Source organism: Protopterus annectens, chromosome 3.part0 (genome assembly GCF_019279795.1).
Source record: "Protopterus annectens isolate FY-2018-M chromosome 3.part0, PAN1.0, whole genome shotgun sequence".
Classification (NCBI taxonomy): Eukaryota; Metazoa; Chordata; order Ceratodontiformes; family Protopteridae; genus Protopterus; species Protopterus annectens.
In genome coordinates this window covers 1,920,403,955-1,920,424,521 of record NC_056731.1, presented here as the reverse complement: position 1 = coordinate 1,920,424,521, position 20,567 = coordinate 1,920,403,955, and positions in this window count along the sequence as shown.

The following is a 20,567-nucleotide window of genomic DNA, read 5'->3' as shown; positions in this document are numbered from 1 at the left end:
TTGTTTCAGCTTGTATATCCTCTTATTTTGTGACTGTTTCTTTCAGTACACTGGGCAATGTCTCAATAATTACTATTACTTTCTGCCCTTTTTTTATTCAACAACAATATCTAATTTTCTTGTTCCCACTTTCTTCACTGTCAGTATTGGATCCCATCTGATCGGAAGTTCATTTTCAACAATTCCTTGAGGTTCATGTTTCCAGTGCTTGTCTGCTACCTACATGTGGCAGGATTTGCACAATCCCCAGTTCAACAGTCTTGGCACATTATTGTACCTTTCAGTTTATGTGCCTTCAGTTATGAGTATATCACAACCAGAAACAAGATGTTCACTGTTTTTTGTACTGTTCTACAGAACGTACCTTTGTCTGTACCTTCCACATTTTCTGTAGACTTTGTAGACCAATTATACTCCACCCTCTTGAGCTCTCATTTATTAAGATTTCATCTTTTGGTGTAAAATTCAGCTCTCCATTCATGTTTCAGATTTTGCCCCACTTAGCTATATCTTCTGAAGAATAAAGTCTTACCATACACAAGGGACATAAATTAAATACAAGAACTACAACTCAGTAAGAGGGATGTTATTTTGGGGTTTGCAGTCTACCACTGAGGGAGGTTGGATAGCTTACCTTTGATGCACCTTAAGTTTCACCTACTGTAAGTCATGGCTCACTGTTACCAGTAAGCTCTGGATAAAAAGAATCACTAACGTTTTTTTTCTGAAAAGTAACTTTTGTCTTTGCATTTATTTTCTAGTTCTGAGTATCCCTGTAAGCAAAGTATTTTAGAAGGCATGATCAGGTATGATTTTGCCTTACATTTTGATAAGTTTTGCTGTGAAATGTGCATTTCGAGAATTTCAACATTTTGTACATGATCAGATATAGTTATTTTATTCAGATAGATTTACAGAAGGATTTTTATTTGTACTGAGATAGAAAACCTTGCTCTTTTGCTTCTTTTGGGTTTTGAACCTTGCTGTTAGTACCTACCTATGAACCTATATGATTGGATGGGAAATAGGAAATTCACCCCGGGGATCACTTCTCTGGCTCTGCTCGACAGGGGCACAGGAAAATAATTTTCTTGGGTGGCGAAAGCCAGGGTACATTTTTTGGCTAGGCTTGTATGGGCCCTAGGGTCGATAGTCTAGTACCTACCTATGAACCTATACTGTTCATGCATTTCACCCAACTGCCAAACTATTATTATTTTTTGTTGTTGTTCCTTATTTCTTAGCTGAGTAATCCCTCTGAATATGTGTTCCCTTTCAGGGGTAATACAGGAGCACAGTCTTGCTCAGAGTCACAAAAAACTGTAGGCAATTGGAGCCTGAGGGAATCAAACCCTGGACTACAGGAATACTGTCTAGTACTATCAGTATTAACTACCTATTACTCAGACCATCTGACAACTACAAAAAAAAAAAAAAAAAAAAAGAGAGAGAGAGAGGAATTCCTGTGTTGCAGAAGCAGTTTAAATGGTAAAAGTGGTAGAAGTGGTTAGGAAGTAATTATGTATTAGAAGCAAAAGGCACTGGGTGTGGCACAAAACAATATTTCTAAATTATAGAGCTGGTTGCCTAATCTTAGGCACACTGCATTTCTTTGCATTTTAACATCATAAATCTAAGCCAGACAGGGTTCATATCAAAGCTTAATCTAGTGTATGAAAGTACGCAACTGAATTTTAAGTGGGCTTATTAACACAGAGCTGAGAATATGTTTCTGCACAGATAAGAATATCTTATATAACTGATTGATATGAGAATACAGTATTAGTGCTTCTTCAGCAGGTCTTCATGCAAGTACAACGTATTCCAGATGTTAGCACTGGTTTAATCTGAATAGTTAGGTACTAAGAGCCTGTTCTCATTTTGGTTTTGAACTCACATAGTAGTAGTCTTCCTTTTTGCTGATGATAAGCTTTTTTAAAAAGCTATATTATAAAGGAAACTAAGTTTTTTTAGCTTCATATCATAGCAGAGTGTATTTGTATATTTATATACACCTCTGTATATTTATGTGTGTGTGTGTATGTATGTATGTATATATATATATATATATATATATATATGTGTGTATATATATATATATATATATGTGTGTGTGTGTGTGTATATTTTATTTAACTTTTAATAGCATTTTCTACCTGTGTAAATTTGCAGTGGTATGAGGGCTAGTGAGTGCATGTAAGGTTAACAGTTGTCTAGTTGACTGTATATGGTCGACTAGCCAGTTGATTGGCCTAACTGACAGGTGTGTGAGATTACACACATTCAAGGGCGGGAAGATTTGGACTTACCCTGTGTTTATGAAATCTCACCATTTGCTATAATCGTTTGCTATGGTTGTGTCTCTGTTATCTTCACACTCATGCCACTATTACACGAAAGAAGGCAGAAATGTTAACAAATGTTTTGCTTGCCTGCAGTGCCTATAGTGTATATTTCATAAGAAGAGGCTTAGCTGGGATTTTTGGAATTGTACACCAACTTCCAGAATGTGACACCTCCAACCTCCAGTCATAACCCCATTCACCCAACCACCCCTCAAAGTACATGTTTGTGGGGAACATACCTTTTTCATAAAAAAAGAAAAAAAACTCCTGAAAAAAAAGCCATTTACCAAACATGGTGAGCATGTCAGGGTATTTTTTTAAGTTAAATTCTAGCATTTCTCTTTGCACAATAAATATTTTTTTTTAATTGCAAACTATGGGTATTGGTATGTCTGACTACATCCTTGTTTATAAGCAATTGTTCCTTTTTCTTACAGCTGTCAGTACTGAGTTTCTTAATACTTCCCTTTCTGAGCTGATGTTGAAGTATATTTGGATATTAATTAGGGTTAACATTTTACAGCTAAAAAGCACCTTTTCTGCCATGGCAGAGATGTGAACGGAGGAGTTAAGTGCATTTCTGCAACAGTTCACAATGTCTGTGATCCTAGACCCATTTAGTCGATCTTTATCGATCAAGTTGATCTCTTTATCTTGTTCCCAGTAACTTCTTTGTATGCACGCTATCTGTAGCAATGATTTTGGCAAATGTCATCACGTTCTATTTTCACTGAAACTCCATAATATCTTAAAAAGTTCCCCATCATACTCTTCATCTCTCCCTTGTTCTGCAACAAGCACTGTAAGGAATCCCCTACCACCCACTTAGAAGTAAGACATATTTGTATTAACACTGCTGACATATTTATAAATTCTAGATGCACATTGGAAGTCCAGTGAAATCAAACAATCTTTATTATGTCTTTAAAAATACTTTTTCAACAATCAGATCTGTTCCTGTGCCCAAAATTGTAGACCACCATAAATAATTAAAAACTTTTTTCTTTTTTCTCCCCCACGCTCCCCTCTCCCATTTCATCCCCTATTTCTTTTCTTTCTCTCCTTTGCCAACCTCTTTACCAAATTATATACATATTCTCTTTTCTCTCTTGACTTTTCATCTACCCTATCTATACAACTTTTCCCATTCCATCTCAGTTTCATACTACTCACCTTTACTTCATCCAATCTACCCAATACCTCGCTGCTCTATCATCCCACTTTCTTTTTGCAGTTTCCCGCTGCGCTGCTACCTCTTTTTCCTTCTCTCTTACATTTACTATGCACTCTGATCCTAACTACATTGTCAATAACTATTCTCTGTGTATGTGTGTGTATGTATATATATATATATATATATATATATATATATATATATATATATATATATATATATATATATATATATATATATATATAAGTATATAGATGTATATATGTGTGTGTGTGTGTGTGTATATATATATATATATATATACACACACACACACATACACACACACAAACAGATGTAACAAATCAATTGCTAATCTTGACACATTGTGTCATGTTTTTATATGTATTCTATGTATGTAGCAAATTCTGTAATTACTATTTAAATGCCTGTAGCTACTACTTAATCCTACTTAACTTGCATGGTTTATAATTGTTTTAATCTCTCGTGTAAATCTTATGTTACTGCAGCTTTTCTCCTCGGGCCTCCACTGAAAATGGGTTCCTGACCCAGTGGACTTTTCCGGTAAACAGATGTCAAATAAATAAATAAATATCTCATAAAAATAAATAGCTAACACCTCAGGTCCGTGCCTTGTGTGTTTTGAAGTGACAAACATTTCATAAGCAAGGAGGCATACAGCAAAGTCCTAGATACCCTTATGAAATAAAGAGTTTCGTTGAACCTGTAATGGGTGTGTCTGGAGAATCTGTTGGATTTTGTTTGTGTGTCCCTTCAGATCATCCTTATAGCACTGTTAGACAGTGCCACATGTCCATATCCGATCTACCACCTACTCCAGTTCCCCAGACTTACTGTGTAACCCACTGGGGCAGGTCATGGAACCTAATGTCATCCTGGGGGTCTCAGCCATTCACATTCTGTTGAAGGGGATTTTTTAGTTATACCCTACCACTTCCTCCTCTCTTGTAATGCCTATGGTTGCATCCAAGGGATAGTGGGGTCACTCCACCATATCACCCCACCTTTGCGGCAGCTCAGCCATGTCCACCCCACACCTTCCTCTTTGTATCATGCCTTCTATTGTGCAATGTCCCCAGCCTCCACCAAGAACTGACACAGGAGATGTCTATTGCACTGCCCATACATGCCTCCCTTCCTCCCTCTCTGCCTTTCCTTCAGCTGCCCAAGCCACCAATTGATCCCAAGTCAGCTGAGCAATAGTCAAGGCTTTATCCCTCTATGCCACCAGCATAGCTAGAATCTGATAGATTTTATTTAGAATTCCCTTGGTTGATTTGTGTTGAAAAAGAACATTTAGAAAGACTTACTCATAGAAGGTCAGGTTATAGAAAACTGGCAAACTGAATGTCAGCAAGGAATTCCTTTCTTCTTTTGTCTTTCAGTATTACATTAATTTTTTCTTGGGATCACTTCCCTGTTCCTTGAGGATCCTAAATGTAATGTTGCAGATGAAGCATGATAGTTGCAGCAACTTGTAAGGCTGAATGCTTTTGCATTTCAGAGTTGATGTATATATGTACTTGCTTCAGAGATTAAGTTAATTAACATAGTTTGGTGTTTTCTGCACTAAATCAGGCTCTTAAAATTCTTCATCTCTTAAAAGGCTGAGTAGTTTTCTTTATTCTGCAAAGGAGTCTATCAAATCTTGGCATGTTCTGATTTCTCCCTAGATCTAGACTCCTGCATGTTATAAAGATCACAGTTGTTCCCTAAAATCTCACCAAACATATCAGCAAGTGAACCTTAGGTGGGTTGATTGTTTATTCATGCCTTACACAGATGGTATAACAGTCATCTAAACTTCATGTTTTTGTAGACAGTACTTCTTCAGCAGAACATAATTCTAAATGCCAGTGTGCACTAAAGAGTTAGTGCTACACAACACTTTGCACCTAGGGCAGCTGCCCCCTTCACCACACCCCTAACTATGTTACTGATAAGTCATCTATGTGCTATTCCACTGCTTCAGAAAATGAAAGCTTTTTCAGTATTTCTGCCAAATACTGACAAAACTATAAATATAAAAGGTGAAATTTCTGGAGTGGCACTAGGGCACACACTGTTAAATTTTTAACTAAAAGCAAAATTGCATTGTGTGGATGACGTGAAATCACCTGGAAACTTTAGTACACTGAGTGTTCCCTACATCAAAAGCATGGAGTCTTGCTCATTTAACACTTTTTGGTGCTTGTTTAGTTTTAAACTTTTTTTCAGGGAAATGGCCTAAACAAAGATAATATACATGCTTTCTTTGAAAGAAAGTTAATGTGAAGCAGACCAGCCAAGTAACGCTTACTTCATACAATTTCCCTCAGAGGCTTCAATTTCTTTTACTGCACATGCCCGCAGAAAGTTCTATGGCAGGGAATACTAGTGTTTGCCCTTCCTATTTTTAATGTCTGCAGATTGAGAGGTATCACTGCCTATCTTTAATAACTACGTACGTACATACATACATACATGCATTCATGCATGCATACATACATACATACATATATAAATAAATTTAAAAAATCTGGGCAAGGTGATTGATTTAGCTCATTGTGAACTTTATAGATGTTTTTGAACTTTAGAGGTAACACCTATTCAGATTTTTCTTTTGTTATATATCTACATGTTTTGCATGTTTAGTTTATAAGGTCCTTCTTATTCTTGATTTTTTTTCCATAGAATTTGCTAATGCAAGTTCAAAAAAAGTTCCAGACCAGTAACCACAGCAAGCCAAGAAGCAATGAACAAGGTCACAGCACAATTCCACAGAAAATATGTTTATTCACCAAAAACAATACGTTAAGCGCTTTCGTTCAAGTGTATACTGAACTTCATCAGAACAATTAAATCAATCTCAACTTGGTAGTTATACAATTTCAAAACTCACATGACCAGCAAGAACTGAACACTGAAAGACATGAAGATTTTAAATACAAATTCTAACCCAAGTAGCCCCCCCCACACACGCACACATACATACACACACACACACACTTTGTGTTAAGCATGCAGATTTGTTAGTTAAAAGGTTGTCGTTTGTTCCATTAAAACACATGGACTTGGTAAAAACTATTACTGATGTGAAAATGTATACAAGAAAATTGAATTTATGTCTTTGGTTTAATAACAATGATTCTACCTATAGGGTAGGCACTGAGTTAAAACGTCCAAGTTTGATTAATCCCCATTGCAAGCTTCCATTAATATGTATGAGAAAAGTTGTGAAAATGATATCAGAGCGTTTAACAAATGTCACAAGTCTAATCATTTTTGCAGCAATTTAAGTAGCCAGGAAGTTGACCTCCTTAAAGAACTAACTACACACAATAATATTAGGATTATGAAGCCTGACGAGGGGGGTGCACTTGTCATTATGAATCATGTAGATTACACAAACAGAATGAATTGCTTGTTATTCACTAATGGTTATGAGTCAGTATCAAAGAATGAAATACATGTTGGTTATCAGAAAATTGATGTAACTTTAAATGACTTGTGGCTTGAAGGAAGTATTTCAAAGCAAGATTATGACTTATGTTTAATGATAAACCAGTGGTGGCAAGCATGTTTGGCATCCCAAAGATTCTGGGAAAAATAGGTGCTGCTAAAAATCTGAAGGTTCACTCATCAACTCAAACCAAGCAAGCTGTAATGATATCAATAATGATGAATATGGACATTAGTAACCCCCCATTTTGTCCTATTGTGGATGCCAAACAGTCAAAAACGTATTACATTGCAAAATTTAAGGATGAGAAATTTGTCAGGAGTAGCTAATATTCATCAAGTTTGTAAAGACTCCTGGCATTTTATGAAAACATTAAATGAAACAGAATTCTTTTGTGAGGCTATATTTGTGACTATCAATGTACACAATCTTTTCTCGGTAATACCCCATGACATTGGGTTAAATTGGTTAGAAGAGCAGTTGCAAAAACATGCGGGTTATACAGCAAATGAAGTTTATACGTGGTATACCCTTATGGAATTAGTATTAAAACACAACTATTTGTATTTTGAAGGACAATTTTTTAGACAGTTGACTGGAGTTGCTATGGGGGCAGCATGTGCCCCCACATTTGCCAATTATATTATGTAATTCTGGAAAGAACACTATATATTTAATGGACCCTATGTGGGAAAGTGGGGGTCCTATACAAGATTTTTGCATGAAATTTTTATGTTGTGGAAAGGGCCTTCTAATATATTAAATACATTTTTAGAATACATAAACAATACAGTTGAATTTTTGAAATTTTCTTGTATATGGTATCCATTGCTTACTTAGATGTAAGAGTATCTAAGAATAGGGTGAACCACAAATATGTCTCCAATATATATCGAAAGCCAACATTCTCAAATTTGCACCTTCACTATTCATGTTCCTGGGCCTCTGCTGAAAAGTTTTTTTTTTTTTCTCCACCAAGACAGATTTTCCTGGTCAAAAAGTAATAAACTGAAATAAAATAAAACTGGGAAATCACAAATAGTATGGCTTATACTAGGATATAATAAATTTCTTTTGCTGCAGATTACTAAATGAAATATATATATATATTCTTTACTGGTGACTGCATTACTTTCATTTTATGGTTGCACTAACTGTAGTCACTGTTGGTAAACAGCAGTGCAATGTTGTTTTTGTTAATGTTTTGAAAGGCAGTATTTGTATGGGTAGAGTGTTTTTTATTTTGAATGAAGCGGAGGAAGTTGATGAATCATATGGATCTGTTAAAAAATAGGTATTAATATGAAATTAAGAAGGAGCACTGTAATGCTACTTTGAAAAGTAGTGACATGGACAAAAGAAAGCACCCAGTGCAGTATTGGTTAGATTACAATGAAGGTGAATGCATTTAGTGTTTTTCTCCTGTCACAGTTGAAGTAAAGGAAATAAAATAAGAACAAGTTTCCTGAAAAAAAAAAGCCGGCTATATTTCAGTATTTCCAGTTCTACTTTAACACTTGTTCGCTGTCCAGCATGATGTCACGTGAGGTTGAGTTTCAGAATGCCAAATAGAAGCTCTTCCTTTACAGTTTTAACTGAAATAAATAAATCCAGCAATGAAAATGCACATAACAGTTGCTATTATGGTAAATGCTGTTGCAGTGAATGCAAAACAAAGGCTGAGCACTTACAAAAAATGGAAGAAATCACTTCAAAATAGTTCCCTCCACAACCCCTTTTTTCCCATTTTTGCATATGCGGTCAGGGTGTCACTTCAGCAGTGGCAGTCATATACAGTGAAAGGTCACATTGCCGGGTGGCTAGCCCTGCTGCAGCTGCTCTTCCGTAACACACACACACACACTCACACCTATGCATCCAGTCTACCTACTACATGTATTTTAGAATGTAGGAGGAAACCCACACTAACACAGGGAGGAGATGCAAACTCCGCACATAAGACACCTCAGCTGAGAATTGAACCAGAGAACCTCTTGTTGAGATGTAACAACACTGTTTGCTGCACCACTGTGCCATTCAGACCACTTCAAAGTAGTTTTTGGGTATTAGCACTGTCTGCTTTGGTGATAGTAGTTTACCGTTGTAATAATAGTTAACTAGAAAGTTTTTCCCTAGAGTGGCTTTAGTTGCTGTCATATGTAATGTGTAGCTTGTAGTAATGTATGAATATTATTTATGTAGAGGGTAGCATCGCCAAGTCAATAAAACTGTCTCATTTTAATCTTTACGGATAGCTTTAGGTATTCAGAGTATAAGTAAAAAGTTAGGCCATTTTGAAGGGTGGAAAATGTTATGTCTCTCCTCGTATTTGCTGATGTGCCATGTTTTTTATTCAGCTGGTGAATGTAAGATTGTAGTATGCCATTTGTACGCCGCCAGTGTATAGTATATTTTAATCATTCATGTGTCTTGGTATAGTTAACATTTTAGCTGTTATACTATGCATATGCCTATGTTGTGTCCCTTTCTATGGTATTGTATTTTTTTGGTTTCCTTGTACATTCTCTAGACTGTAATAATTAACTTTGGGTATTCTCTTTTAATAAGATTTTGTTTAATAACTTTGAAATTCCACCAAAGACTCTAAGATTGTTTGATTATGTGGGGGGAGTAGAGAGTAAAACATTACATACAAAATGGTTATGTCATCTTCTTTGTGCATGCTGCTCCTATAAGACATTTATGTCTGCAGATTTGAGACTTGGGAGTATTCAGTATAATTGTTTTTGTAAAGTCTGTATGTAACCTTATGTAGCTCTTTTTAATAGTATAATTGCTTGATTTAACTGAAAATGGTTGCATCAACCAAACTACAATGTATTATTCCATCATTGGTCTGTTTTTCTGTAGTGGTAAATTGCAGTCTGGGCACCTTTTTGTAAATGCAACACGTAATTGGAAAAGGTATGCGTTGCTTAGGACACAGATGACATGTTGGGATTATTGGTCATCCACATGTTAATTTTGTTCATTTGGCATACTGTTTGCTTGTGCGTGTGTGTAAGTAATGCATTTAAGCAGTTGTGTTAAACCTCAGTATAGCCAAATGTAAACAGTAAGGGATGAGGGCAGGTGGAAAAAAATAACATCTCTGGAAAGTGAGGCAAGTTGACGTGGTGAGCAGCTAAAGAATAGCAGAATAAGATAATTTGTCTAATGTGAGCTGCGCTGCTCTAACAGAGAGTCTCATTCAGAAAGAATGTTAACGCTTAAGTTTAGAAAGAGGCTGATTATTACATGTTATTTTGTAATGTGGGTGGTAAGGTCTAGGAAAAAGTACAGAGGATTAAGGAGACTAAGAGATCGAATATACAAAATTTTTCAGATATAATGAATAAAAAACTTACCAATGCATTGTATAGACATATTAGTGTTAATCAGGGACATAATTTTAAGTTTTATGTTTTAGATTATATTAAGTTTGATGAACAAGGTAAAGCTACTGTAGTACATTTAAATTATAAGGTTTCATGGCACATTAAGGTGAACACAACTGTTCAACCAGGATTAAATGAGTGTTGTTCATTAGCTCCCATTTTAAAATTGAAATATTACAACATTTAGAGATGTGTGTGGAGGGGGGTTACTTGGTGTATTTTTAAATCTCTGTGTCTTTAAGTGTTCTGTTCTTGCTGGTCATGTGATTTTTGAAATTGTATAACTACCAAGTTGAGATTGATTTAATTGTGCTGATGAAGTTCAGTGTATACTTGAACAAAAGCGCTTAACGTATTGTTTGTGGTGAATAAACATATTTTCTGTGAAATTGTGCTGTGACTTTGTTTATTGCTTCTTGGCTTGCTGTGGTTATTGCTAATGCAAGTTCTTTATTATGCTATTCATTAAGGACATTTCCAATCATCTATGGCATTTTAAAACAGTTTATCTCATTTCATGCTGCTGGCTTAATCACTTCCTAGATTTACCTTGTTCTGGTGGGCAACCTTCACATATCTGTTGCTCTTCCTCCTTACTGGTATGCAGTCAGCTTTTGCATTTGGGCTTTGAGTTTAGTCCAACCCATCAATTGCACTTTTATGATCCAAATTTTACTGCAATTAATAGGGACAGCAGTTGGCAGCAGTTAAGACCAATGTGAAATGTGGCTCCCTGATGCAACAGTAAGGCCTGTGAATTAACACATCACACACAGGGGAACTGCTGTGGGCCTTCTGCTCAGCTTACCATTACTAGGCGAAAAGTTCAAGATTGGATTTGTTCATCTTCACTTCTTTTATTATACGTAGGAAGAACAGGAGAAGTAGAAAGAACATGTGAAAGTGTATGTAGTGTTTAGCTGATATACATGGCATAAGAGCCCGATCCAGTAGTAGGTGACATAGGCAGCCATCTAGGGACCCATGAAGGGTAGGGGCCCCAAAATAGGGAAAAAATATGTATGTATGTATAAATATATATATATATATATATATATATATATATATATATATATATATATATATATAAAATGCACTGTTATATATATATATTTTTTTTAACTCGGATCACCATCCGATGATTCAAATTGTTGTGTGTGATGTGCTCAGCTTCTTCCACTCTCAGAGTGTGGGGGGGGGGCACATTTCTACTTGATGTTTTCTTTTTCTCCCTCAGGCATCAGACTAAGTAAGCACCACTAAGTGGTTGCATTGGTCTACCTCCCCCCACCTGACGGACTTAATAGCTGAGTTGGTACAGGGTTCAGTGGCAGGTCGCAGGTGCAGACTAGCAGGTTTAACATTATCCATTAAACCATTACCGCAGTTTTTTATCTTACTGCTGGTTTGCTGCTAATCGGCTTGGATGATCATCCTTATGTGAGAGTCACTTTCTCCTGCTAAATTGCAATTGTAATGGTAACTTAGTGAATTGGTAAGAACATTATGTTTTATTATTTCATGGTAATCTCTCTTGACTGAAGGCAACCTTATTAGAAAGTGTTTGTTCCCTGCATTATTGATGGATGTCCTCAGTTTTGGAACAGTAACATGCTTACATACCTCTCAACTATACAGATTTTTGCAGAATGTCCAGATTTTTGCCTCATTGGTCCATTTTTCATAAAATTATGGTTTCTTGGCAAATTAGTGGCAAATCATTAAAGACTGAAGTTGGAAAATAATGATAGACATTTCAGCTTCAGACTTCATACCCTTCAGAAAATTCATGCTAATTCAAAACATGTTAGTCTATTAACTTTCTAAGTTTGTAAGAGTACTATTTAAAAATTGTCTGTAGGAGGTTGAGAGGTATGACACACTGTGCAGTATGTCTGACTTTACTGTAACCATACCTCTCTCCACTGTACAGATTTTCGCAGAATTTCCAAACTTTTGCCTCATATTTTCAGTCTGTAACTCTTGCTCATCAAAAATTGTGTGTTTTTGCAAAAATCACTGGGATGATCTAAGGATTAAAATCAATAAATAATGACATTTCATATCTTTCAGATAACATATGTTAACAGAATTCCTGTTGTTCTAGCAACTTCTGAAGTTTATAAGATCAATATTTAAAACGTGGTCCTATTTTGGGGCCTTATAGACTTCATAAATCTGCTTTATCTTAGCAGTGAAATCAGCTTTGGTCAAACAGTTGGAGTTTGATGATCTTATGAATGCTTTCTCAAAGAGAAAATCACATAAAGTTAAACTGTAAAGCTTGTGTGGGGAAATGTACTAGGGAGACTGAATGCAACAAACAAGAATTGTGAATGATGAGGGGGTACAACAAGGTCCTGCCTAGGGTCCCATATGACCTTGATCTGGCTCTGCTCTAAATGGGCCATAGGTGTGAGTGTGCACAGAGTTGTGTGGAGTGGGAGAACTACCATGGGAGGGCTAGCCACTCGGCAGTGTAAACATTAGCTCTAGATGATTATCACTGTTGAAGTGACACCCCAACCCCATGTGCAAGAATGGGAAAAAGGGTGTGGCCATGAAAGCAGAGAAAACATTAAGCTATTATTACACTACATATTTCTAACACATGAAACTCTTAGTAAGTCTGTTCTATCCATTGTATGTAAATGCCATTAATGTGTATTCCTTGGTCTGTGCGTTATCTCCAATATTGTCATGTAATATGCTAAGTACTCTATGTAAATTATGTCAATTTGCTATTTTTTTTTTCTTTGGAGCTTTTCTCCCTAAGTCTCTGTTGAAAATCAGTAACTGCCCAGTCGGACTTTCCTGGTAAGCAAATGTCAAATAAATAAATGAATAAAATTTCCTGGGTACATATTCTTTTAAGGTACCATTAATTTATACATCACTTATAATCTACCCAATCTTTCTCACTCAGACATTACATATAAAAGTGATAAAGTAGCTAAGAGCCAATCTGTCACACCATGGAGCATTTCCAGAATTACTGATTACCTTTCAGACAAGCCTTTTATAAACTGTTTACAATTACATTAAAGGTAACCAACATGTGAAAATATGAGTACATTGATATTGCAATGAACAATCCAGGTGTTGGAAACAGATTTATTAAATGTTACATTATGGTTTGCTAGCCAACTGTGAGCTGCATTTTTATTCAGTTATGTACAACACTGTTTACAGTTGTTTGAACAACTTAAAGAGGGATCTGGCACTGTTCTGTCCTTTCTTCTCATTTTTTGGATGATATGGAAAAATGCTCAAAAAGTCAGAAGCTGAAAAAACATAAACAAAACTGGGAACAGTCCAATGGACCACAGTTTTCAGAAGCATATACCACCCTAATCAGAACGGACACTGAATGATTCTTAAAAAGAGGAAACTGAGATTAAATACATACAAATACTTCAAGCACAGGCATTAATGCCCTTCTAGCCTGCCAATATATCAAAACAATAGTTCCTATAATAAGTGTCCAGGCTGTTTTTAAAAATATCTAAACTAGTACTTGCTTTAATGTAATTTGGTACATTTGTATGGCTTACTTTGAACTTGTCATGCAAAACCACATCCTTCAGAAGATCCTTTTTCCAAAGGTGCATGTTCACCAAAATTTCCCAGCTGTTCATCTCCTATAATTGCCATTATCATATCTCCTTGAATTTGATGCTGTGGTCTGAAGTCGAAAGGTAGAGCTGGTGCAGGTTGCTGGTTGTGCACAGCTTGCTTAGATGAAGCTCTTAGTCCTAAGCCTGTTGCATGCACTTATGCTGCTGATAGAAGACTGCTCAGCAAATCCCTGTTCCCTGTAAAATCCTTCCACAACACTGGATACATTGAAGGGAAGTGGCCATTGCTGAACTAATATTAGACAAAACCTTGGGGCTAAAAATCAGTGACATGCAGAGCCAGTTCATGGGCAAATGTGGCCCTAGCCAGGGTAACAGATTGGGTCCCCTCCAGAGCAGCCCTCCTGCAGCAACCCCCCCCCCCCCACAGCAGCCCTCTCCCTAGCTAGTCCAGTGTTCCATTACTTAGCTATTTCTCCCCAGTTACCATAAACACTGTTTAATCCTATCAGTGTGCATACTGTTTTTTTATTACTTCTACAATGACTACAGATATTGAAATAAAATAGCACAAATACTGATAGCCATTTGATAAACAAACATTACAATCTCAGAATGAAAACGGATTTAGCATGAGCAGTAAACTTCTCTGCCACTGAAACTCACATTCAATGAAATGGCATTAAAACCCACAGTGAAATTAAATGCATCTGGCCAATGGAGAATTAAATTTATCTTTGGGCTGTTTCCAAACCATAGCCTCCTTTCACACATTTTTAGGGCCATGCATACATATATGTGTTTTTGATTCACCTTCCTGATTGTTTTAAATTTGCAGTTGTGAACATTTTCCAGTAAGCAATGAAACAAAATGTATGACCCAATAATGGCAAAAGTGCCCATTTCAGAACATTTTAATAATAAAAGGCCACTCAAACCGTACCTCTCAACTGTGCAGATTTTTGCCTCATATTTCTTCAGGCACCTTTATTGAATTTATCACTTGTGACATAGGCAAATTTACATTCATATAAAAGTAATTAAACTATATTAACATAACAAACTTTATACTTCACATATATTGCTATATATCATATAACCTAAGCAATATTACATACATTATTCAATTCCTGCCTTCTTTTTTTCAAACAAGAAACATCTTTATTAAGTCATCATTTACTACATAGGCAATCATACATTTATATAAATGAAGACAAACCACACCGATTCAGTCCAACTGCAAACATTTTACATAACAAACCATACTGACACACTCCCAGTTTCCAACATTATACATCACTTATAATCTACCCAATCTTTCTCACTCAGACATTACATAGCTCATTTAAGTCCTGCTGCTTTTAGACTTCATTCCTCCCTTATATATATTGTTCCCACAATTCCAATTTTTTTCCTAAGTAGTTTGCTCCTACCCTTTTCTAAAGATCTCAATTCCAGTTGTTTTATCTTTGTTACTATATTTACTACTTCCAGTATAGTTGGTTTAGATTTTAATTTCCATTTTCTAGTAATTGCTTTTTTGGCAGCCATCATTATTAGACACAACAATGCCTTACCATTCCACTTTTGATAAAATTGTGGTTTTCTGGCAAATCCGTGGCAAACTATTAGAAGTCAGAATATGACAAACATTTGAGTTTCAAACTTCATACCATCCAAAAATTCATGCTGATGCAAAACCTGTTTCTAAGTTTGTAAGAGCAATATTTAAAAATTGTCCCTATTTTGGGGGTCTTTGTCCCCCCATTATTTATGGCTTTGTCCAGATTACTTGTTCTAAAAGGTTGAGAGGTATGACTCAAACTTTTGTCATCACAATTCACCAGTAACAGTCAATAAGAACAATCTCTGCAGAAGTAAAAATCATTGAAATAGTTCCACATTAAAGAGATCTGTACCCAATGAAGACATTGCTACTGGCAAACAACTTTATTTTTCAGTTTCATCCACAAATTCAGTACCTGCTGCCCTTGAAGAATTAATCATGTGTTAAATAGAAAAATGGTAAGCTAGTAATATTGCAATACAGAATGGCTGACAAACAGACAAAAAGTTCATAGTTACTAGGCATCTCATGCAAAGGAGTGCACACTCAGGAGTGCAGAACCCTTATCCCACATTAAAATGCACCAAATAATCCGCAATCAAAAGGGCACTACAACATCAGCACTCTATATACATTGTGTGGGAGTAGACTCCACAGTCTTCTGCATCAAAGGCAATTTTGCTACTTATACTGCACTTCTCTCCTGATGGACAGAGGAAAATTCAGCAAGCAAAGGAAAGTATTTATTTATTTTATTTTACATTTGTTGACCGGGCTAGTCCAACTGGACATAATATCCGTTTTCAGTAGAGGCCCGGGGAGAAAAGCTCCAGTACAGGTAATAAACAAAGATTTATCACGTAAGGCATAATATGAGTAAAAATACAAGGTAGGAAGAAAAAAAGTTTCAACACAAAACAAATACTAAAAATATGAGATAAACTTATACTACATACTACTATATTAGACTTATAAAAACAGTAACAGTAACACAGGATGAAGTTACACAGACAGAAAAAAGGTAACTGGTAAAAGCCTAGTTCTTAGATAATGACTCAAACTCCTGAAAGTTTAGTGAGGAGCTAAGTAAGGGGGATAGAGGGGTAGAACTAGGTATTTTTTGTCTGTTTGTCAGCTATTCTGTATTGCAATATTACTAGCTTACCATTTTTCTATTTAACACATGATTAATTCTTCAAGGGCAGCAGGTACTGAATTTGTGGATGAAACTGAAAAATAAAGTTGTTTGCCAGTAGTAGTGCTGAAACTGAATTCATCCTCAAGTCTTGGTTAGTACCTTTGTGAGGTGGACCCTATTTTTCACAAAATCTTACCAAGGCGACACTGATATATATAGACTGTATTTATATAGCATATATCAAGGACAGAAGTAAATCAAAAATAAAAAAGATAGCTGGGTGCACAAGACCCAGGATAAATACGTGCCCAATCCTGGTAGGCACACTGATGCCAGGATTGGAAAAAAATGACAATGTAGAATCCTCAAAATACAGAAACATTCCTACAATGGGGCCAGTCCAGGCTCAGTGGGAGTATGCACTCCCCCCCCCCCATTGTAGAAATAAATAGCAGTCCACAAAAATGACAAAAATTGATTGGCTAAAGAAGAGCCATAAAGATGATAGAGTGGACTATTGAGAATAAGAAAGAAATTATGTATTTTTACTATTATGTAAAAAGCCCAGAATTTTCAGTCACAAGATATACAAAATGATTAAGAGAGAAATCAGAGGAAAGAAAAATACTTCCGCAGGAAAAACTGTCAGAAGCTTCAAATAAAAAATTGCGTTCATTAATACAACAGATTTTTGAAAAACAGTATATAGCTCAAGAAAGTTTGATCTGTTTAGAAAAAGAAGCATCTGAGGAAGTGAGGAAATATAAACAACAAAACCTAGAGATATTTAAACAATATAAAAAGAAATATTGAGATTTGATATGGTGCAATATTTATGCAAAGGAGGAAGCCAAGTTAACTAATATAGAGAAGGCAGTTTCAAAGATATTCAAAGAGAAATACAGGCAAAGGCATCCAGATATGGAAAATTTCACAATAAAAAGATTAATAGCACAAAGATTTAATGTAGAAAAGAAGATTAGTAAAGCAGAAGTTAAAGAAATAGAAGCTGAAGTTATGGAGTGCCTGCAAAGTAAAGGATTTAATGTAGAAGGTCTAAAACAGACTACATCACAGCATGATGGAGTGAGTCCCCAGAATAAGGAAAAGCAACACGATCAGGAGACGTGAAGAAGAAATATAGACGGGGGAAAGGAAAAGAGATTTAATATGGTGTAATATTTATGCAAAGGAGAAAGCAGAACTAACCAATACAAAAAGAGCAGCACCAAAGATATTTGAAGAGAAATAATGGCAAAGGAATCCGGATATGGAAAACTTTACAATACAAAAAATAAGAAGACTTAATGGAAAAGTAGAAAAAGAGATTAGTAATGGAGAAGTCAAAGAAATAGAAACTGAGGTTATGGAACAGCTGCAAAGAGAAGAATTCAGTGTAGTAAATTGAATGCAGAAAGCATCACAACAGGACAGAGGAATGGATATCCAAATTAAGGGGAAACCAGTGGAACAGGAAGCAATTGGTCAGGTGCCATACCAAGATATTTTGAAGCCTTCCACAGGAAACCAGTATAAATGGTCCTTTGAAGCTAGACAGCAAGGAAAGGAACAGGAAACTGTGGAAATTCTGATGCAGTCAATATTGAGGAGTGATAGGCCAGTGAGTTCCCATATGACAGAACAACAGATGACACAGGATGACATTGAAGAGAATGTGCCACAGGAAGATGCTATAGAACTTTCTATAAAATACCCGCAGGAAATGGAAAACAAGGGATGTGCCCTCAGTATGGAAGAAAAGGAGTTACGAGAAGAGTTGTTTGATTTAATAGACAAAGATAGATATATCAAGATCAATGAGAGAAATAGACTGCAGAAGGTTAATAAAACCCCAAAAGTCAGAAGCTTGATAAAACAAATGAACACAGTAATTAGGACTGTCCATAGAGATCCATGTGATATAACAGAAGAAAACAGGATATATTACTGTGCTGCTAAATTAATAACTGATAAAAGTTCTACCACAGGAATACAGGGGAGCGAGGGAAAAGAGGAGGCGTAAGCGAATACCAACATGGAAATACTTTATAGAAAAAACTATAAAGCAGATAAGACAAGAAGTGTCATTGTTAGAAGATTATAGAAGAGGGAATAGCTCAACAAAAATACTAAGAAAGATAGATGTGATAAGAGCAATGTGCAGTATTAGAACAGACCAGGATCTATTATGCACTATTGGAGATCAACTAAAAATTTCAAAATAGTCAGAAAGACTTTGAAGATGCGAAGATAAATATAAGGGAAAAGCACAAAATAAGCAATTTATTGATGACCCAAAACATTTTTATAGAGAATTTGGAAATAAGGTAAAAGGAAATGAAAGACCGTCAAAAAAAGAGGAAGTAGATACATTTTGGAGAAGTATCTATGAAGATCCTGTGGAACAGAACAAAGATGCTAAAAGGATAGAAGAAGTAAAAGAAAGAATAAGAAGTTTAAAGATACAGGACATGAAATGGGATGAAATAGCCAGAGAGATTGAACCAAAGTTGAGAAAACTAAATGGAAAACCCCAGGCCCAGATGCAGTACCTAACTTTTGGCTTAAAGTATTAACTTCTTTGCACGACGATTTAGCCATGAGTAAGAACTATTTATATGCACACCCCAAACAGACACTGCACTGGTTAACAACAGGAAAAACAATGCTCTTACTTAAGAGTGAACCTGCAAGCTACACTAAAAATTATAGATCAATAACTTGTCTTCCACCGATGTATAAACTATACACGGAAATTGACGCCGACAGAGTTTATAGTCATTTAGAAGAAAACTCAATTATGGTAGCAGAACAAAAGGGCAATAAAAGAAAGTCATATGGAACAAAGGATCGTTTGTTCTTAAACAAAGTTATAGTGGAGAACTGTAAGAAAGAGAAGAATCTAAGAATGGCATGGATTGACTACAAAAATAATTTGATAGCATCCCACATTCATGGATAAAAGAGTGCTTAAAAGTGTATAAGATACACCCTACACTGACTGACTACATTACAGTAACCATGAAACAGTGGCAGACCACTTTGCAATTAAAGCCATGATAAAGGACAGATTATTATCCCAGGGATAAAAATTCAAAGGGGAATATTCCAGGGTGACTCTCTGTCACTGCTGCTATTCTGCCTTGCCATTAATCCATTAAGCTGTTTACTTAACAGCTTAGGCCATGGCTACAATTTAGCTTCTAGAAAACAACAAAGTCTAGTGACTTCTCATCTTCTCTTTGTCGATGATTTAAAACTGTATAGCTCATCAGATGAGGAACTGAAAGCACAGCTGCAGGTTGTCAAAACTTTTTCAGATGATATTGGAATGTCATTTGGTCTTGATAAATGTGCAAAAGCAACCTTTAAAGCAGGAAAACTGCAACACCAGGAAAACATCAGTTTGGGACAAGAATGTGATATAAAAGAACTCGAGCAAGAGGAAGTGTATAAATACTTGGGAATTGATGAAGGATCAGCAATAAAACATGAACAAATGTGAATAAAGCTCAGTAAGGAGTACTTTAGAAGACTTAAATTGATCCTGAAAACAGCATTGACATCTAGGAACAAGATCCAAGCCATCAATCAATTTGCTCTTCCTGTCCTAACTTATAGTTTTGGAGTGATTGAATGGCCCCAAAAACTGTTGGACAGATTGGATATTAAAACAAGGATGCTTCATGCTCACCAAATGATTTATAAAAATCAGTGTATACCAAGATTATATATTCCCTAGTCTGAAGAAGGGATGAGCCTCCTTGAAATTGATTACATGTATACATCTGCAATCGTGGGACTCCACACATATCTGCTGACCTCACAGGATCCAAATGTAGTGAAAGTTTTGAACCATGAGGAGAATAAATCCAAGATGACATCTCTGCTTAATTTAGCAGAA